This window comes from Diorhabda sublineata, chromosome X, assembly GCF_026230105.1.
Source record: "Diorhabda sublineata isolate icDioSubl1.1 chromosome X, icDioSubl1.1, whole genome shotgun sequence".
NCBI lineage: Eukaryota > Metazoa > Arthropoda > Insecta > Coleoptera > Chrysomelidae > Diorhabda > Diorhabda sublineata.
The window spans coordinates 2757395-2778660 of record NC_079485.1 but is presented as its reverse complement, the minus strand read 5'-3'; the positions used below and the strand labels follow the sequence as shown (position 1 = coordinate 2778660).

Sequence of the window (21266 nt, the reverse complement as noted above, 5' to 3'; positions counted from 1 at the left end):
GTTTCATTTCTGTAGATGTAGAAACCCACTTCATACCAATGAATAAAATTGCACGGTGCCTACTGTTTATATCATTCAATTTTCCACGTAAATAAATTTAAATATTATTTACCGATTAAAATGACAGCTATAAAAAAGCAAAAGAAATTGCACCGGTAAATAAAAACTTGTATCTCGATCCAAAAATCACAACAGGCATATCTGAAGAGATTAAAAAAGATTATCATTTACATTATATTTTGTAAATCATTTCAACGTTTGCTGTTCCTTTTTATTGTAATTTTCCATGCAAAGCTTCTCTAATTACTTCTTTCATTGTGATATTTACAAAAGTTGTGTATTCTCATTCTCGAAATATTAGAATACTGGCATCTGCAACACAGCAACCATTGCTTTATTATTTTTTCTATCGTTTTGTCAAGCTTAAAGATCATAAAGTTTAATATTAAATTCTGAACAAAATTTTAAGTCACCCGAAAAGGAAGAACAAAAGTTTCAGTACAATTTTGTTTGTTTCAGAAATTTTTTCTAAAAGATAAAAGCGCCTAGCGGCTTTATCATGGAATTTTCCGGGGTACATTTTATGGCTCCATAAATCACAGAAAGAGAAGAACAATTTTTTGTGTGATAATCATTATCTTCCAAATAGGTAGTGGTGAAAAAAACCTTTTCATGATAGAAAATAAATGGGTCCCTTAAAAGGTCCAAATTATATCTCATATATGTTGCCAGATTGAAAAAGGTATAAAAAATATTTTTTACAATGAAACATCTCATTTACACAAATGAAACGTATCATATTAACAAAAGAGGCTCCCTAAAAAGAATCGTGATATTTATGTTTGATTGTCAAGGTTAAATATATGGTTCAGTGAGCTACAGTACACATCAAAATATGAACGAAAAATTTATATTTTATTTGATGGTAACTATGGCTGAGAAATTTTTCTCCTGCTGTCCCGCTGTATGTATTCACATATTCAGCTTTATGTTATCTGTTCTGTATCTTCGCCCCTAGCGCTTTCTAATAGGAGGCGGTGGAAAAATGACGTGCGTAAGCTCACTGATACCAACAACAAAAACTGTTTTAATGGCTTTTTTGTTTGATGTATCACTATAAGTTTAATAAGATAAATAATATAAAACGTTAAAACCTTCAAATTTCATTTGGAGTATGTACAATATTATTTAATTGTATTCATGAGGTTTTGAACAGTTTTCTGGAAGGATGCATTTTTTTGATTGAGTCAACTTTATAGCAGGACTGCAAAACAAGTTTTGTTGTTGAATTTTGTTCGAGATAAACATTATTTTTGAAAACTTTGCGGTCATGCATTAATAAAATAACGGAATCTGAAAGTCAATGTGTATCCTTAAAGTTTCGTTTATTTTCGGGTGGGATTGAAATCGAAGCAAAGCCGTTCCTATCACTTACTCTAAAGTGAGTCAAAATAAACATGAACGCCAGCTGCCTTCTACATAAAATCGAATATATACGAGTTGTCCATCGTATATGCCCCGGAGATTTTCAAAACTTCATTGAGGGACTGTTTCGAAGCTCCGAAATTTTCAATGAATAATACATTTCGATCTGTATATATCTTTCCATCGATCACACCGAGGAGATTCCATTTTCACGAGGAATGCTGGTGACATAAATATTTTATGAGACGATTTTGGCGCTCTTCACGCTCGTTAACTTAAATTATAAAGGCGTGTAAGTAAATTTCAGAGATAAGTGTTCTGCTATAAAGGCCTATGTTGTCTAAAACAATTAAAACGTCACTGTGTTTTCTAATTTATGTATTGCTTTAGAAAAATATTCCTTAAAAAAACAGCTCTAGTTCAAATTGAATCCACCGTCATGAATTTCCAGTCCAAAATGATTATTACAGTTTCCTCATCAAATTTTCGAGAAGTTAGAAATAAATCTATAGTTAGCCAATAGCACAGAAAGTGGGAGAATTTGCTTACGATTTATGGTTAATTCAACCCAACATCAAAGTAGAGAACAAACGAAAACATAAAATATAAGTGAATCCAGAGCATTTCATAATAAGTATCAGAAATCATTATAATAGAAAAGAACGAACTATGTAGCTATATTAGATCTTTGAATGTAGAAAAATTGCCAAAAACCTACAAAAATCCATAACTCCACATTTAATGCCCGCGCCTAGCTCCTCTCCAACTCAACCGATTCAAGTGTTCAAAAACTCAAAAGAAAGAAGGTGCTTCAGCGAGTGTTTTGAAATCAAAACGAACTCTGTAGCTATATTAGAACCTGAGATATAGATCTTTGAATGTAGAAAAAATGAGAAAAACCTACAAAAATCCATAACTCCACATTTAATGCCCGCGCCTAGCTCCTCTCCAACTCAACCGATTCAAGTGTTCAAAAACTCAAAAGAAAGAAGGTGCTTCAGCGAGTGTTTTGAAATCAAAACGAACTTTGTAGCTATATTAGAACCTGAGATATAGATCTTTGAATGTAGAAAAAATGAGAAAAACCTACAAAAATCCATAACTCCACATTTAATGCCCGCGCCTAGCTCCTCTCCAACTCAACCGATTCAAGTGTTCAAAAACTCAAAAGAAAGAAGGTGTTTCAGCGAGTGTTCTTAAACCAAAACGAAGTCTCTATCTTGAATAGAACCTGAGATATTGAGGATAGAACGTGTGTATATGAAAAACTCCCGTAAGTAATGTACAGGGGGAAATCGCATTTGGGTATAACTTGAGAATGGTGAAAATTAGATGAAATCCGATGGTTGATGGCTGATCTGTGCATCAATACCTTTCATTGAAAAAAAAAATTAAGCAAATCGGTTGGGTAGAACGCCTGAACGGACTCGGAATGGAAATCATCAATTTTTTTAATATATAAGATAAAAGAAAACAACGTGAAGACAAAAACTCTGAACATTCTAGCCGAAAGCTTGTCAATTTTTAAAAAGTCTGGACCAAATAACAAAAAAAGTCAACTAGAACTACAAACGAAATTGAAATCAATTACAGTACAATTCAACAAACTTTGTCTAATGAAAAGATTGTTGTAACAGAGGTAAATAAAAATTACGGAAAATTTTAAATTACATCCTGTTAATATTAAAACACGTATTCAAATCACCTGCTTCTCTTTATAAATGAAATTATTTATAATTATTATTCTGGAATGTGTAATAAACTATTTGTTGTTAAATTTATACAGAGTGGACCACAGGAAACAGTCCATCCCGATATTTGGCACTACTCCTTAGATGTTTTTTGTACATAGAGCAAGAAATGTTTAAAATAAAGTAAAATGGATTCTTCTTTGTATTATTATGAAGGCGTTGAGATTGAATATTCAACGCTAATGAGTCATGTTTTTCATTAATATGAAATCGGGTATTCCAAAATATTGTCTCATCCATAATTTTGAATAGTTCAAGGTACCCGGTTTCAAGAAATCTAGACGTTAGTAGAGTTTTTGCTACTTGTAAATATAGAACGAATTTAAACATGAGAATTCATTATTAAAAAATGGAAAAACTAGAGAAAACTGCTTGGAAAATGTTACGAAACTAGTGGAATTTAATGTTTTATTTTCCTGATGTCAAAAATTTAAAACAATGTCGTTAAGCAGTAAACGTGTACACGACCACGACAAATTTAAGTTTTTCTGTTCTAAGTAAGGAAGCAGAGAAATGTCATATTAAAAAACTTTCCTAATTAATGTAACGCAGAGTGTTAGAACGGCCGCTTTTATGTAAGACACCTGGAACTTGCCTGGAAGTTGCCATGGTATTTATTTATCAATTTGGAAATTGAGCCCGCTTTCAATTCAATGAATTACTAAGAGTCACGAGTCACATTAAATACTTGTTATTGAAATAATGTGAATATCAAAAGTCTGTTTTTCTTTAATATGTATATGTTGTATATTGATGTTGAGCTCATTGAAGCGATAAATTTTTAATGAGTTACTGTAAAACAAACAGTTTCATTGTTATTCTACATAACTACCCTTACAGTGAATTGACACTTATTTTGTAAAATATATTTTTACTTGTTATTTTCATTTATATTTATATATATAATAAATAATAATATATACAAAAACCCTCCATACCGACAATATAATTATTATAATTTATTTTCTCTCTCGTTCGAGACACTTTATCTATACTGCGAATGCGGAACCGTACTGGAGCCACGGAGGATAGAGAAATCGTTGTCATTCTGTCTCCCTTAGTCGGAACAGCTACTATTTATAGAAACTGTCCATATAGAAGTTTTACGAGTACATATATAATCCTCACGCAATACAATTATTCGCGAAGTGTGTGAAGTTACTTTAGAAATTATTTCCGCAATCCTGTATATTTTGTACAGGAAAGCATATGAACATCTTCTAAAAGTCTCTGAAAAATTGTGTAGTGCTAGATTAAGCTAAATAAGTGCGGAAATGCCCCTTTTAGTGAAAAGGGTGTTTCCGAGACTGGTATTTATCACTGCTGAATAGCCTATTTCCGTGATTTTTGATTCTTTGATTTTTTTATGTACCTACGTTCCTTTATCACCCATTTCAACATTTACGATTTTCAAAGAGCTATGAAACTATTTAACTATTTGTTGAAATTTAGTTTTCACCTAATATAAAATGTTTAAACTTATCCCAATCATAAGGATAAAAGGTGAATAACAAATAAATACGAAATTATTACAATAAACATTTTTTATTTATATTAACACATGTTAATTCTATATTTCACAGTTTGTATTCATAGAGTGTAAAGCAATATAAAGATAGGCGACCGATAATATAACATTTTATCACGTTTTTTTTTGTTTTAACAAGATGTAGTGAGTTGTTCTAATTTCTTCGATGGTCGGAATAAGATAGGAACTTTAATTTTTGGAAGCAACTTAGTTCTTTGTTTTTCGAAATTATCAATCTAACGACGATAAAACTTCATTTCTTGATCAGATGACAAGGAATAAGTATATAGCCTTTTTAATAATAAAAATATTTCAATATTGATATCTATTATTATTTGGATTTTTTTTCTTACTCCAAGTACGTGTAGGGACGCCGATACCTAAGTAAAATATTATTTCTTTCGCATAAATATAGAGTTTTTTTAATATTAAAAATATCATTGATGTATAGGGAAAAACGGCAATTTACTGATATATATTATATAGTGTTTCGTTGATAACACTAGTTGCGGACTATTCCGTTGAACGCATATGACATTTTTTTGTTTTTCTCGTCCTCTCAAGATTTTTTATTTTTTTCATAGTCCAAGTTTTATGTACAACAGTGGTATTGTGTAGTGTATTACGAACGTTTTTATGTAATTTACGCTTTTATGTTTCGGTTGTATTTTCTTTTTACAGATTTGGTGTGATCTCCGAAGAGTTTATTCCATTTGTAAGGAAGATATTATCAGGGGATCAAGTATCCGTTTTGTAGTTTTAAATTTATGTAGTAATAATAGAAGACAAGTCCTTGCCTGGATTTAAAAAAACTCTAGTCTTTCCAAGTAAAGAAGACTATCAGTTTTCGGAGTATCTTATCCAACCATCTCGTTCAAGTTACGGTAGGAGTTTGAATGAATTTCTTGAACTTGCCTTAGAGTTTGCTAAGGCAAATAACAAAAATGTGCCTCCATCTTGGGATTTAAATAAAAATGCAGGTAACAATTGGGTAAGAGCTTTATGAAGAGAAGCAAAAAAAATATTTTTTAGAAGAAATAACTGGAAACATAATCGGAAGTAATAGTGAATTTTTTGAGAAAACAAACACAGAACTTTCCGTTAGAGAGATAGATTCAAAAGAAATCATAAATAGCTTGTATGCTGTAAAATAATAATATTTTAAAAACTAAAACGGGGATCAAGTTTCACTACTCTCTATGTTTTTATTGATTAATTTTATTGTTATATTTATTACAATAAGAAATATGAGAATTTAAAACTGGACTATTTATTAGAAAAAATGATTTTTAGTGGATCAGTTGAGTGAAAAAATCCTGCTTAATTTGTAATGAATAAGATTTGATTCACGCTCTTACTAAAATAAAGCGGTTTTACGACTGGTCCCGATCTAAAATTAACTAGAATTGCATAGAACAAAAACCCCTATAATAAAACCTAAAACAAAGGATCCTCGTTTTGATTCATAAATGAGAATGGACCTTAAACCAAATGATTTGTTTCAACTGAACTGAATCATGCATGAAATGCTTGCAAAAATTATTTTTGTGCATTCATAACATGGCGAATAATAGATTACTGTTTCCACCATTGTCCGACTATTATATACGATCTTTTGTAGTGATTTAGAACACATAAGAGACTACACAATTTGGGGATATGGGTACCACAAATAACTTCATTATAATGAACGATAAATTTCAAGTTAGATAACACAACTATAGTAATACTAGTGCAATCTATATGAGATCCATAATTACTATTTTGCTAATGAAATAATCTCGCTAATTTTGCAGACATCACTTGCAATTATTAATCAGTGTAAATACAGTGAAATTTTAGTAATTAGGCATTTTTTACAAGCTTGCTGCATTTCTTAACCAGATAGTTACTTTCCACTGAATTTTGGAATGAATTTCGTTGTAGCTTTACTTGAAATAAAAAATGAATCAGAGTTTGGGAAACTTTTGAAATTGTTGAAAGTTATTTATATATTTATGATGGAGTAACTCGTAATTTCCAATAATAGAATCAGATTTCTCACATATAGTGTGGAAAAGACTTAAGGAATCAAAATTTAGAAAATTATAAAAAACGCTGAGTCAGTTAAATTCACATATAAATGTAGAATAATCCACACTCTCCGTTTTCAGTTAAGCTCCTTGGACATTTTTATTTCTTAGAAGCTCTAAAACAACCTGGTTACAACTAACTATATCATGTGTTGTGAGTCTAGTTATGAATATCAACAAGTGAAATATTTCACCACCCTTTAAATAATATATTTTTTTAAATTTATTAAATATATTCATAAAATACCTAAATCAAGTCTTAGTTATCCGCTAGTTCTTGATGTATTCGCATTCAAATTACTAATTGAATACTAAATCTCACAGAAGTAATAAGGAAACATCTGACTCGACACACTAAATTTCAATTTTAATGATGATCGTTTATAGGGATAATTGCAGATGTTGAATGCCGATATTTTAAATTGTAATTAGAATATTACACATCATTCAGAACCCTTTGCCATTGGGGCTTAAGTTTGTCTATTTTTTGTACTGATAGTATAGTTAATTAATTTCATTTTTAGTTTACTATACTGTGAATGTTATAAATTTTTTAATCGTGTAAAATATAGGAATGTAATGATGACAATTTTTTGATACCTTTTCTTTTACTATTCTATATTTTTTTCAGTATAAAAGGTATCAAAAAATTTAATGGAAATATTACAATACAAAACAATATCTCGACCAAATTTATATTTTAAGAACTCACCTAACTTTTAGAATATATTTACTAACGACTTTTTGAACAGAAATCCGTAAATGAATTTTGTGACAAAATTGAGTAGAAAAACTCTCGTTTTTAATTTTTTATTATGTATACAACTTTTCCGATATATCCTTTGCTAACAATCTATAAAGTAAACATGGAAGCATAAACCTTTGGTTAGTTATTATACTTTAAAAGCTTTTTCCCATTAGAGTTTGCGAACGACACAAAGTAGTTCTTAATTTCGGGCAGCGTTGGAGCTCAGTTGGTATGACCGTACAACAGACCTTTTTTCAAAACGCAATTGTCAACTAAATATACAAAATAAATTAGACTTTTGAAATATATACATTAATTTCCTGAATTTTATTTTCAGTGAAAGCGTTATGTAATATTCTTTAGAATCTGAGTAGAAATGGAATTAAACATGAATGCTATTTCTGCCGTCGTTAAAATTCAAACAATGAGATCAACATAGAATGAATAATGATTCAGATTGTGAAGACAGTCAATGTTCACATTAATATTTTCACCTTGTAATTTATTCAAATATAACAAAATATATAACCACTTAATAAGACAAAACCATAAATTTGTGTTTATATTTGTAAAGTACATTTAGGGCCATTCTTTAAAAGAATGCATATTCTAACAGGACGCCACCTGACGGCGCCGGTCATAACTTAATGTAGTGGAAACTATTAACGAAATAGATGGATCCATATATTGTTTAATCATTGAACTACATTCTAGACGTTTTTGGAAAAAGAAATAGCTATTACTAGATCCAGAGGTTCCACATTGCAAAAGCATAGTGATAGTTACGAAACTATTAATGGTGCTTTAATTGGAGAAACGTTACAGTATCTAATGTTATGAAGTATAGGATGAAAAAGTTGTGCTCATATAGTTTGTAAAGTACAAAATTTTAATCGATTGATAAACTGATTTTAGAATATTAAGTTGGTTTGGTCAATATTCCTTCCACTTTTAGTACATAAACCAATCAATTAAATGTCAAATATTGAAATGATACATAGAATGAAAAATTGTTAAATATTGGTCTAGTTTGTTACTACCTGTAAACTATGGAGGGTAGAGAAAATCAATGTAAAATTTCTTTCAGGTTATATTATTTAGGACACTACTTTTTACAACGCAAGTTGCTGAAATTTCTAATAATAAACTGCTTGAGTTAAAAATGATATCCAATTTTATAACTCGGTATATTTCAATTCATCTATAATTGCTACATTCATACAATACCCTTTGTCTACACCAGCGCCGTTCTGTAAGGATTTTGAACTGTTATGTATCGTATACAACTAGATACTTTTTCAACTATTCTCCTATAAGAGATACTTCTCTCTACCCTCCATGCTGAACACCAACAATAACTTCTAAAGCTGTAATTATTACCTGGCTGGTAATTCAAAAATAAATTTTATATTACATATGAAATTTAATATTTAACATTTACGTGATATTACATATTTTCAATCAATGTCGAAGGAATTCTCCATAAACTTCTACGATCACATAGATATTAGTTTCATTGTAAGTAGTCATTTATTCTTAGTATAAAGTGTATATCTTTGAGTAATATTCTATTTAAATTTTTCAACTAACGAAACCAACAAAATTTGAAACTTCACTTGAATGAAAATTGTAAATTTAATGATTATACTGCTTCTGGAATTTTTGAGATTACCCAATACATACCGCAATGCTTGTTCATTGAATTTAGAATCATATACAAATGTTTATAAAGGAGAGTTAACTTTGTGCATTGTAATTTTTTGAAGATAATATTATGCCGTACTGAAATGCTAAATTTGATACCTGTCTGTTTAATATCAAAGTATGTTCAAAATACCAAGGAGTGCGAACTAGATGCTTCTAAACTATATAGGCTGTCAAATAAAAACACACGTCTGTTGAAATTGCCTTTATTTCAATAAAAATAAATACCTAAATTACAAGTACACTTTCTGCATATAAGATATACAATTTAATATTTCTACCAAGTTTATTTTATGTAATTATACGAATATTATATAATAAAATAAATATTATACACCAGCTATATACCCGCCTATGGTGTATGTTTTCGATAGCCAAGTCTCTATTTAAAAGGACTTAATATTTTTTGTATACTTTATCATTTCTTATTTGTGTAAAAACTTATTTTTTTATATCGACACCAAGTAAAAGAGAGCAGTTGTTAACAAGTCTAAATTATGGAAAAATTTCTTTGAATTTAGGATCATAAGTTATTAAATACTTTTCTAATGTTAACTCAATACTTGTCCCATGGAAAATAATCATTTCCTCACAGAAATACCAACAGTCGATAAGAAAGTATATTTTCGAGGAATTTGATAAACTTGCATTAGTTTTAGACAGTTGGTAGTATGGTTACTTGTTCGGAATGATGAATTGACTTAAAGTTTGTTAGAGTAATTGTAGGAAGATTTCATTGAAATTTTTTACAGATTACATTCCATTTAATCATTCCATCACAGTGAAGAATAAAAAAAGTAATCATAAATTTCAATTTTCTTAGGTTATGATTTGTTTTGTTATTCCTTCACCGTCATTTATTTCCTCATTTTGATGAAGACTCAGTTTTCGTATACTTTTGCTTATTGAAACATTTTAATTGCCCTTTGCTTTACCTCATAATTTGTAAGGTAAGATTTCTTAAAGAAAAAATATAATGATAATTTCTTCACCTCGCGTTTAAATCGATAAAATTCATTTAATCTGGGGACCACGAAATATTTTTCATTAATTTATTGATAGGTAATTTCATGAGAGTTATCCAATTAACTCAATCAATCATAGTACATCACAACAACAAAGATAAAATACAGACCACGAAGCAAATGAAATCATCCAATTTCAAATAGTGAATAATTGAGGTTTTTACAATAATACATAAAATTTTTATGAGGTTTTCGATGGATTAAAAATGATGGATTTAAACTCTTTCATAAGTTATAGTTGAACCATATTTTGTAACTAAAATCTCATCAATCTACTATGTACCTACTGTAATTAATGTAACGGGTGCGGTAATAATTAATTTAGTTTTCTGATGTACTATATATTTTTTAACTAATGTATTTAAACAAAAAAAACAATTCTTTTTCAATATAGACGCAGTTACCTACAATAATTTTCTTGATCTCTGTAATGCATAAAAGATAAATGTTTGTAAAGCCGTTTCTAGGGCACTCTTCATGGAAATATCTTGCAAAGAACGAAACACATGATAATCGGATGGGGCAGAACCTAGAAAATATACAGATCGTGGGAAAACTCATCCAACTTGACGTAGTTTGTCTGTGCATTATGAGGGTTGTTTTTCTCACACAGTTTACTCTTAATCTTTTCAGTTTTGTACTATACACTTCGCTTGTAATTGTTCTGTTGATTGGTAACAGTTTAGAAAGAGGAACTCATCTTAAATTTAATACACGCTCGTCAGGTTTTGGCATTAGATGTTGCGCTTAGCTTTTCACCAACCATAATTTCCATACCCTTAAATTAACCCAATTTTTATTTCTAGTAACAAAATTTCATCTGAAAATGGCAATCACTTTTGATGCAGGTTAATTTCAGTTGTTTTTGATTTATTTATTTGAAACTCGGTTTTCAAACTTATCGATTTTCTGCCAACAGTTTAATACCATAGTTTGCTCTTGTTGCATTATTTATTACTAACTTGAAACGAACACTTACCTGGTAGGTAGTGTGAAGCAAAATACAACCTTCATAATAATATTCTCCACAAATCATATAAATTTTATTATCATCAGTCTAAAGATTTTGGTTTATTTTCTATAGTATTCAACCAGTGGTAGCATACTTGGATAAAAATAAAATATATTGTGAAATAAGTAAGTGATACCACTCATTAAACCAAAATATTTTTGATGAAAAGGAGGAACTAAAAAAAATATTTACTTTTATCCCTATTATTAAAATGTCTAATTAACCATTTTAATATTGTTCCGATCGACTTAAACGCAAAAAAGAACTTACTTAGTAGAAATGTAACAAAATTAAACACCAAGTGTACCCTCTCTAATATATTCCCGAGCTATCGAATACTTAAGTATATATTTAAAATAAATCATATATTAACAACTGCACAAACTAACCTAACTTAACTATTCTAACATTTTTTTCAAATATAGAAGTTCCTGTCGTCAAATGTTCCATAATCACTGATCTTTTATATGCCTCCATTGTAATTCTATGCTGTTTATTATTGCACCTTGAAAATTTTGACATTTATTGGTTACGATTTCTTCCAACAAATCTTATAATTTTATAACCCTAAAACAAGTCAGAATGTAATTACCAAAATAAAAAATATAGCTATAATTATACAACTAACTTAACTTAACCGTTCTACAAGATTATTTTTAAATATAGAAGATATTTCACTGTTATTGAATGTAATAGTTGTTTCTCCACTGGTTACTACTTTTGTAACTATTTTTGGAATTTAGTTTCACCTTCCTCTAAACGTTTAAAATAATTATCTCATCCGAAATGAGCTTCGGATCGCATGTGATGCCCATGCACTTGATTGACCCGGAATAGTCAGAAATTAATGTATTTTGAAAAACCGCGTATAAACAGTCGTTACCAATGCATGTTGACGTCAGGTTGTTGAGCAGGTACTTAATATTTTCTAACTGTTTATATCTCATTTTTAAAAATGTCAATGTTCACTGTAATGTTACGTTGTATACGATTGCAATCAGCCACAAAAATATCGTCGGGATATACGGCCGCTTTTGGTTGCAGTTAGCTCAATGCTAAATGACCGTGTGTAAACTACTAATGAATGAAAACAATATCGGGTTTATATTGACGCTGTGCTACTTCGTATAATAAAAGGAGTGCGTGTAATATTAAATGATTTAATTCATAATTCGAAAAAGTCATCTATCAGGTTTTAAAGAGATATTTAACTGATCAGATCATTTATCATAAGATAATTGACAAGTTCGAACCGCAACGAAAGTACGTTTGTGGAAATTAAAGTGTATCAAAGTATAAAGTCAAAAACCAGGCTCCGATAATGCCTCCCTCGAGTATTCACGACTGAGCTATTTGAATTTGAAAGTGACTCACGTAATATTTCAAGCCTTCCATCTGGAAACTTTCACATTTGTCCGATAATTTCAAGCGTGATGGTTGCTCAAGGGAGAAATTTGTGGAAATATCCTTCAATGATAAACGATATACTACAGTTTTGAAATCATATACTTGATTCATTCTATTTTATGTTAGTGAACATCATCTATGAATCAGGCTACGATAAATACCATATGGATGTACTATCGACACTTTTAGAATAAAAGTAGTTAATTAGTAGGTAAATATAATGTTAGCAGCAACATCCGGGGTGGATATTCAATTATTTCTTTATAACTGAATTATTTCTTTATATGATACTCCCTACCCTGCATCCCTCTTTTCAATGATTATATCCACGCATTATTAGAAAAATAATTTTGTTGACAGCCTCGTAGGATACGTATTATCATCATTAAACTTGAGATTAAAAATTTCCTCATTATTATGATAAATATGAATTAAAATAGTTAAAATCATGTTCTATTCACTCGACTATAAACAAAGTGGAAAAATGAACTTTATAAGATTATTTTCTTTTTTGTTAACCTTTTCTTTTCTGGCTAGTGAGTGCTCCCAAGGCTATCGCACATGTTATGGTCGGGCCTTTAAATGTGATTTATGTGCATGTATTTGAATAAGTTTTTGGTAGAGGAGGATACATAGTAGAGCATAAGGAAATTTTGCAATACAGGCGATATCGCGAAAAGAAAACTTTCAAAGTATTGTAAACATGAAGATTATATGTTTGTCAACTTTTTGGTGATATATAAAAAAATATAACTCGAGATCGTATACCGAGTTATTTTAGTTTTGAGAGAAAAAATTATTGTGAAGAAAATTATTCGTTATATTTGTTATCATATTTAACTGAACTAAAAGTAGCTATAAAGTTGAATTTGTATTATAATATAAATAAATTTAGAAGGGCAACTCCAAACTTAACATTACAATAAACCTTTTCGAATATCATGAACTTTTATTTATAATATTAGGGTATATATGCATTTAGTTAGTTATAACTCTGGGTAACGTTTTACTCCTATTATTATTTCTTGACACTTATTGGTAAATTTTTGGCATTTTAATGCTCAGCGTCGTCAGATCCAATGAATATTTGAGACAATAACTGTTTCGTAATGAAAATTACTGATTTTTATAATAAAAAAATAATCAAAACTACTAAATAAAACTAGAACGACTTAAGGACATGAATGAAAATGAATAAATGTAAACAAACAATGACAAATATGTTCATTTGACAATATCATAAGTGCTAAGTGCTACCAGCTTTCAAGATTAAATTTTCCTTGTATATCAAATGTTAATCGTATTTACGCCTAGTTTCTTATCTTTTATTTAGTTGCCTATAAAAATCACTAAAAATGTTAACATGTTATTAAGTTAAAAATGGTTTTAGGCCAGTGTGTCGGGTTTGACGCGAAAATCAGGAAAAACTGTAGACGATTCGATTTTTTCAAGTTATTTGAATAATAACGATATGAATTGATTTTTAAAAATAATAACCTCTGGTGTGAATTTAAATTTAATTTGTTACAAAATAAAGCAAAACCTTATTGTATCTAATGCTTATTAAACTACCACACATCCGATGAACGAAACCTCAGGATAGCGAAGGTGCAAATTTCTAAAGTTATGCTTCTACCAAAACTCCTGCATTCACCTTTCACTTTGTAATCTCAACCGAAATATAGAGTCAACAGTGCAGGAATTTGACGCAAAGCAGGTCGCAAATATTTAAGGATCGTCGGATATTAGAAGTCACCGCTTTTACCTTACAGTTGGACAAAATTAATAAAATTTTGTATGTTCAGTAAGTTTATACGACTTTTGTTCACATCTAGTCGAGCGATGGGAACTCTAGTTTTATTGTAAGATGCAGTGTAGTTTACTAGTTTATTATTTAACGATCGGCTGTTACCACATTGCATGATAATAATGATAATAATAAGATACAAGTACGAAAAAAAGGGCTCTCTGAAAAGCTTCTCATTTCTTTAATGAACAATAATTGCAAATAAAATGCTGAATCATGTGATATACTATTTTTATATCGGAAAAATAAAGCAGATTGTCCGGTCAATTTAAAATTCGTGGCTATGAACGAAATTTACTGATAGAGTTTGTTATGAATTACTGGAGGTTATTCAAATTTAACTAGTTGATTCAATCAGTCGTATTATGTTATATTCGGAGGAGATATTGCAGAAGCCCTTATAAATCCAAGAACAAAAAAAATATTACATATTCTCTCTGAAATAACGAAATGTGACAACTAATTAAATACCATGATAATTTCGGATAAATTACAAAATTCTTATAAACCAAAAATTCTAAAAATAGTGCAAACCGTTTCATAGTTTCATAGTAAAAACTTGAGAGAATGTTTTTTTATTTATTTTGGAATTTATCATGTCCTGATAATCACATAGTTTATTTCTTGGCAATCAATTTTCATGATTCATTCATGTAAAAAAATTTTTATTGCTCAACACTATTTTTATAGATTAAATGTTATTCAACGCTAAAGAAGGTGAATAAAATTTACGCAATATCAAACGAACAATTTAAAGACATTGGAGTGAATGGAATGTCTAGGACATTGAAGACAATTTCAATCTTGAAACAAAATTACGGGTGAATTTCAAATAAAGTACTTCAAATGCTATGTGTAGCACGGAGATGTCGTATTCAATGTATATTATTGAAAAGAGGAATGTATAAATTATATTGGTGTTTATTACACATAATTTTCAATTTATAAATCGGAAATTACCTAATGAAGCAACAAGCACAGACAAAATTATCAAATTATAAGCATGCAAAAACAAAATGACAATTAAATTGTTGACTTGACGCAAATCAACGAAATATTTCTTTTAACGAATTGGCAATGCAGTAATCGGGGATACCAAATGTTATATTAAGAGGATTGGAGGAACTTGGGAATCTAAATTAAAAAAACAAACAGGAAAAATGCAAAAGGAGAAAAGAAAGAATAAAAATGGAACCAAAATGTTTCTGATTATTATATGTTATATTTTGATTTAAATTCGGCCATTTGCATTTTGTGAGTTAGGCAAATAAAAATAATAAACAAATTTCTTATATGAATAAAAAGTAATTTCCCAAAAATATTTGCTAGGTCTATTTTCGTCCCAAACCATCAACAGAATTTTTCTGCTTGAAAGTGTCTAGTTGGCTTCGGCTTTTCAAAACAAATAATTCTTTGAAATGTACTTTGTCTACGTCAAGCAGATGTTCGCTTAAATGGCAGCGCAGACATTCGATTATTGGAATGATTTAAAATGCCAGCAAATTTGAAAAACCCTGACGTTTCTTTATGCTCGAAAAAAGGAACTATGATCGACGTAAATTCATGGAAACATTTTGTTGAGGGGTTAAGGTATGGAGAAGTAGCATTCACGGGGTTACATCTTCAAGTTGTAAATCACGGAAAAAATTCTGTTCGCAAGAAATAAGTAGATAACAATGTTTTTCCGGTTTTCTTCAATTTTTTGGTTTTTATTTCACTTCTGTATCATCCTCTATAATTTTTTATGCTTCGTCTCCTATTGTTATAATTTCAGATATTGTTTATTCATTTTTCTTCATTATTTCCTCTTTTTCATCTTTTATATTATTGCTAAAAGTAATTACTTTATCTTTGCCTTAATGTAATTCATACATTATTTATGATATTCCAATATTTTCTACTTTATCATTTCCCTTCTACCTTAACTCTTTATAGTCGTTCCATTATCCATTTTAGTTTTTGTTCTTTTCCTTTTAATTCTCATATTCATTGTTAAACCCGGTTCTTTATTTTTTTTTATATGGATTATGGTCTTTTCCGTGACCTGTGGTTCATTTTGTCTTTCAAAATGACTTCCATCTACTCTGTCTTGTCTTTCTGAATATTAGAAACATTGTCAAAACTTCCCACTTTTAGCACGTTTCTTATTTCTGAGTGCTAAATCTGCTGAGTAAGGTGGATGTGAATAGAGAAGAAGACTGAGCTGTGATGGTGAAGAAGAAAGCTTTTGGACAATTTTTCAGGACTTTGTGAGACTTGATATCGACAAGTTTGTCCTTCGTCCTTCTTACTCATAGTAACTTTTAGACCGATCATATCATGTCTGATGAGTTAATGTGTTTTTCAAGATTCATGTATCAAATCGGTACAGATTCAAACTTTTTAATACTTGTCTCGACACATGAGAATGAGACATACTAGTTAAAACAGATGCAGCGTGAGTGATAACCTTGTAACTTTCTTTGTCACTTTTCTCTAATTTATATGTATTTATACTATATATTATTCCAATAAACTTTCCTTAAATTTCAGGATTGACATACTCACGAATTATTCTCGATGGAAATGTTTTCATATTAATTCGGAAGATGATTCTCACGTCAAACTCGAATAATCTCTTCCGTATAACACAAATACAACACAAACATCCTATTAGGATTTCCTATTTGGTACATTACGTATTTTAAACACAAGTTTTGTTTGAGTTAAGTTTAACTTCGTCAATTAATTATCCTAAGCAGAATTTATTAATACTGAACACCTACGAAACTCCTTATAGTACAAAAAAAACATTCAGTGCTGTTTCTGTTCCGATTTATAAGTTTTTGGAGTTTGATTTTCATAAATTGTGACAATACAAAAGAAAGAAACCTTTATAACAAATATATAGATACGAACATAATTGTTTTCTCTATTGGATAATTTAAGTTTTTTCTATTGGATGATTAAAGCAAATTGAAATGATTATTCATATTAAATTCTTTGTTCTATTATACCATTTTGTGATTAATAATTTGGGGTAATTCAATGATCCTTCATTAGAAGGTAACGATTAATGAGAAAATTGTACCAATTTAACAAAATTGCATTTTTCCGAGATTCCGTTTCTACCTTTGTGCAGATTAATGCCTTAACATCACGGAAAAATTTAATAAAAGACGTTGTTGCTTTCATATTCAAAAACGTATAGGTTCGCCACAAGATTTTTCCATTTAATTGAATTTTCGTTGTTGTTATCTCGCACAGTTTAATATTCCCATTTATGATGAGAAATTCCGTTTGGTAGATTTCAGAAGATTGCATTTTTACGGGCTATAAAATTTCCAATCAATAAAAAATAAAAGCTACGGCGTCTGAATTTGCCACTAGAGGCGCTAGTATAGAGGTCTTCGAAATGCCATGTCAAATGTCACTGTAATAACCAATAATAATTATCCTTAAAGTCCAAATGAAATGTCATTTAAAGTTTGACGTTTGACACTCAATTCCGTGCATTATGGTCGGACCATCCTTTAAATACAAAGTCCGAATTATTTCAATCCTCATGTAGATATAAATTTCCTTTATTAAATTAAGTAATTTGGTTTGTTAGTACATATACGTTTGAAATAACATCGTATTTTTGTATGCTGTAGTTTTAATATTTTCCCGTAAGCTGAACTTACGTAAATTTAGATGATTATAATTCGTTACTCAATTTTCGCATGAAGGATTCCAAATACCGTTAAAGATCCTTCATGTCTAGAGTTTATACTTTAGGTTTCTCGAGTTGATAGAGATTTTTGCATATTTACTCGTTCTAACAAAAGACAAATAATTCCAGTTACAAGTTAATTGGTGGTCCCGAGAAAATAATAAAATCTCTCATACGCAGCGCATTATCCTTTTGTTGAAATGGCAATGACTGTGTTAATTGGAGCACAGCAATTAACGTACCAAAGAAATTTTTCGTTCTGAATTGTGGTTTAAATGTTAAGAAAATACGTATTTGTGAAGTTTTTGGTAGTGATGTAGGTGCTCATATTTTTGAACAATCTCAAGAGTACGTGTACTGTTTAGATATAGGTATTCCAGAATAGTGGTCTTTTAATAAAATAAACAATACTAAACGCTTTTACTCTAACCACGCATGTAAATGCAAATATTAAGAAGAGAAACCGTAGCTTCTCTGATGCGTGGGAAATAATACTACGCGCTTAGAGTACATTTCACTCTGAATTATTGGTTTATTAAGTGAGAAACGTTCAAAGTTCAGTTACATGATAATTTATGAATAGAAACGGCACTCGAATTTATCAAGTTCAAATTGAGAAGATTCAGTACATAAGAAATATAAATAAATATGACAAATACGAGGAAGATTTATTGAACAGTAACTTCTTAGGTTGGTTTCAGGTATAATTCTCATATTTGCCAACTTGTATATAAATCTGACAGATATCTTAGTTTTAATACTTAGACAGGGTGATTCATTAAGAATGAAAAGAATCAAAATATGATGATTCTGCTCAACATGCCTCGTGCAAATATTACTAGCTACCGAGATACGGGGTGTTCAAAGTTTAAATTTAAATTTTTTAAGTTTACGACCAATCCATCGATGCGGAAACTGTTTGTTTAAGTATAGACGAACTTGTAAAGAATAATGTGGTGGTGCTCCGTCGTGCAAAAACCACATATTTTGTCTTAAGGCGAGAGGTATATTCTCTAGTAATTCGTGTAAACGTTCTCGAAGAAAATCTAAATAAAGAGGTCTATATAAATTGGCTGGCAGTTCAAAAGGACCCATTAAATATCCACATATTACACCATACCAAATGTTAATCTTAAACTCGTGCTGAAAATGTGATTTCCTCATAGCATGTGGATTTTCAGAATCCCTCAAATGATTATTTTTATAATTAAATGTTGCCTCATCAGTAAAAAGAATTGTATCCAGAAAATCTGGGTTAACATTTTGTTTATCTTGCAAAAAATGGGCAAATTGCCAATCATCTATTTTTAGAATACTGAAGAGGGAAAAATTGCATCCATATCATTACACTCCTATTCAGAATTTATTACCTCAAGATTTATCTAAGCATCTACAACCACATTATTCTTTACAAGTTCGTCAATACTTGAACGAACAGTTTCCGCATCGATGGATTGGTCGTGGAAGTGAGTTTGCTTGGCCACCAAGAGGCTCTGATTTAAATCCTTTGGATCTTGCAATTTGATCGCAAATGAAGGCATTAGTTTACAAAGAAAAAATTACTTCTCTTCCACAACTGCGACGGAAAATAGAAGAAGCCGCGGATGTAATTAAAAATAATAGACATGGATTATTTGATATTTAGAGATCTTTACGAAAGCGGATCATAAAGTGTATTGAAGTAAACGGTGGGAATTTTGAGCATTTGCTTTGAAGTTTTTCATTTTTGTTTACAAATTTGTTATTGTTACATATTTAAGGAATAATAAAATTTTTTTATGAAAAAATTAAAATTTATTGAACTTTTTAGAAGCAAATAACTCGATAACCGATTGAGTTACACGAATCAAAGAAGAGTAACTTTTTTTGTAGAATTTAACGCTTTCTAATATTTTTTTATTATTTTAGTAGTAAGTTTAGCCCAAAAAAGTTTACTTCGATTTAATTAACAAAAAACGTAAAATTACCAATTTTCAAAGAGAAATTGTGAAAATATAAAAAATTATTGCGAAAATCAAAATTTAAATTTAAACTTTGAACACCCCATTTCGGAAACTAGCAATATTTACATAAGGCATGTTGAGCAGAATCATCATATTTTGAGGTCTAGAATCTACAGTTCAGAGATTGGACATTCTTAATGAATCGCCCTGTATAATTGCTCATATATCATTTTCGTTCTTGGGTAAATATGGAGTAAAAAAATGCTGAACTGAAAAGCTAAACATTATTTTTAATGTGAAAACGGAAAAAAGTGTTCCGTTTCATAGATTGATTTGTGAGTGGTTCCCTTCTTTAAAAAGTGGCCATATAAAAAACGGATGATGCTGAACGTCCTAAACCTTCATTTACTGTAACTACTCTATAAATAGTTAATAAACTCCGTGCCCTATACCTAGCCATCGTCGAATAGCTAATGAAGTAGTAAAGATTATATATGAAAATATATGTTTCTGTAATAAACACGGACTAATGTTTAGAATGCCCAAAAAAATAGTCAGTTTTTCGCGAGTGTGAGCGTTATTTTTTTGCAGTGACCAGAAAGATTTATAATTATAGTGAGTTGTTTTGGGACGGTTCCCGTCATTTACCAGGTTTAACATTTAATACAAGATGTAGCATTCTCGCAGGCGAATGCACAAGATTTTATTACGACAGTTTAATTTTGATACCGTTATATCGAAATACAGGACTGGATTAAGCTAGGGGCTTGGGGGGGCTATAGCCCCGGGCCCCATCATTTGGAAATCATTCTGTATTTTTTGATGTGTTGATACCTCAAATCTAACGTATTGATATTATTTTGTGAATTTTTCCGGGTTTTCGAATTCCTTAAGGGGCCCCCGTCATTATTTTAGCCCCGGGCCTTATAAATCTTGTTTATGAACGGTAAACCTTAAGCAATATACACATTCTAATGAATTTGGAGAAGGAATTGAAGGTTGGTAGTTTTTACGAGCAGTACCTGTATATTTATATATTCTTTTATAATCTATTGAGTTAATAACTAATAAAAAATTAAATGTATACGAATGGGAGGTCTATGGTAGTGTTCATATATAATCGTCTTATAACTGTTTTTCAAATGTTCAG

General features: G+C 30.0%; 1 protein-coding gene and 1 long non-coding RNA gene across 2 annotated transcripts in view; one reads left to right on the top strand and one right to left on the bottom strand.

The window, feature by feature from the left end:
- The window catches only part of LOC130451624 (zwei Ig domain protein zig-8-like), a 491142-nt gene that overhangs the window by 319358 nt on the left and 150518 nt on the right, over nt 1–21266 (top strand). The window lies entirely within an intron of this gene.
- LOC130451625 (uncharacterized) overlaps nt 11230–21266 on the bottom strand; it is a 53647-nt gene continuing 43610 nt past the window's right edge. The window contains exon 10 of the long non-coding RNA XR_008910765.1: nt 11230–11832. This is a non-coding gene — a long non-coding RNA (uncharacterized LOC130451625). The remainder of the gene's footprint in view (nt 11833–21266) is intronic.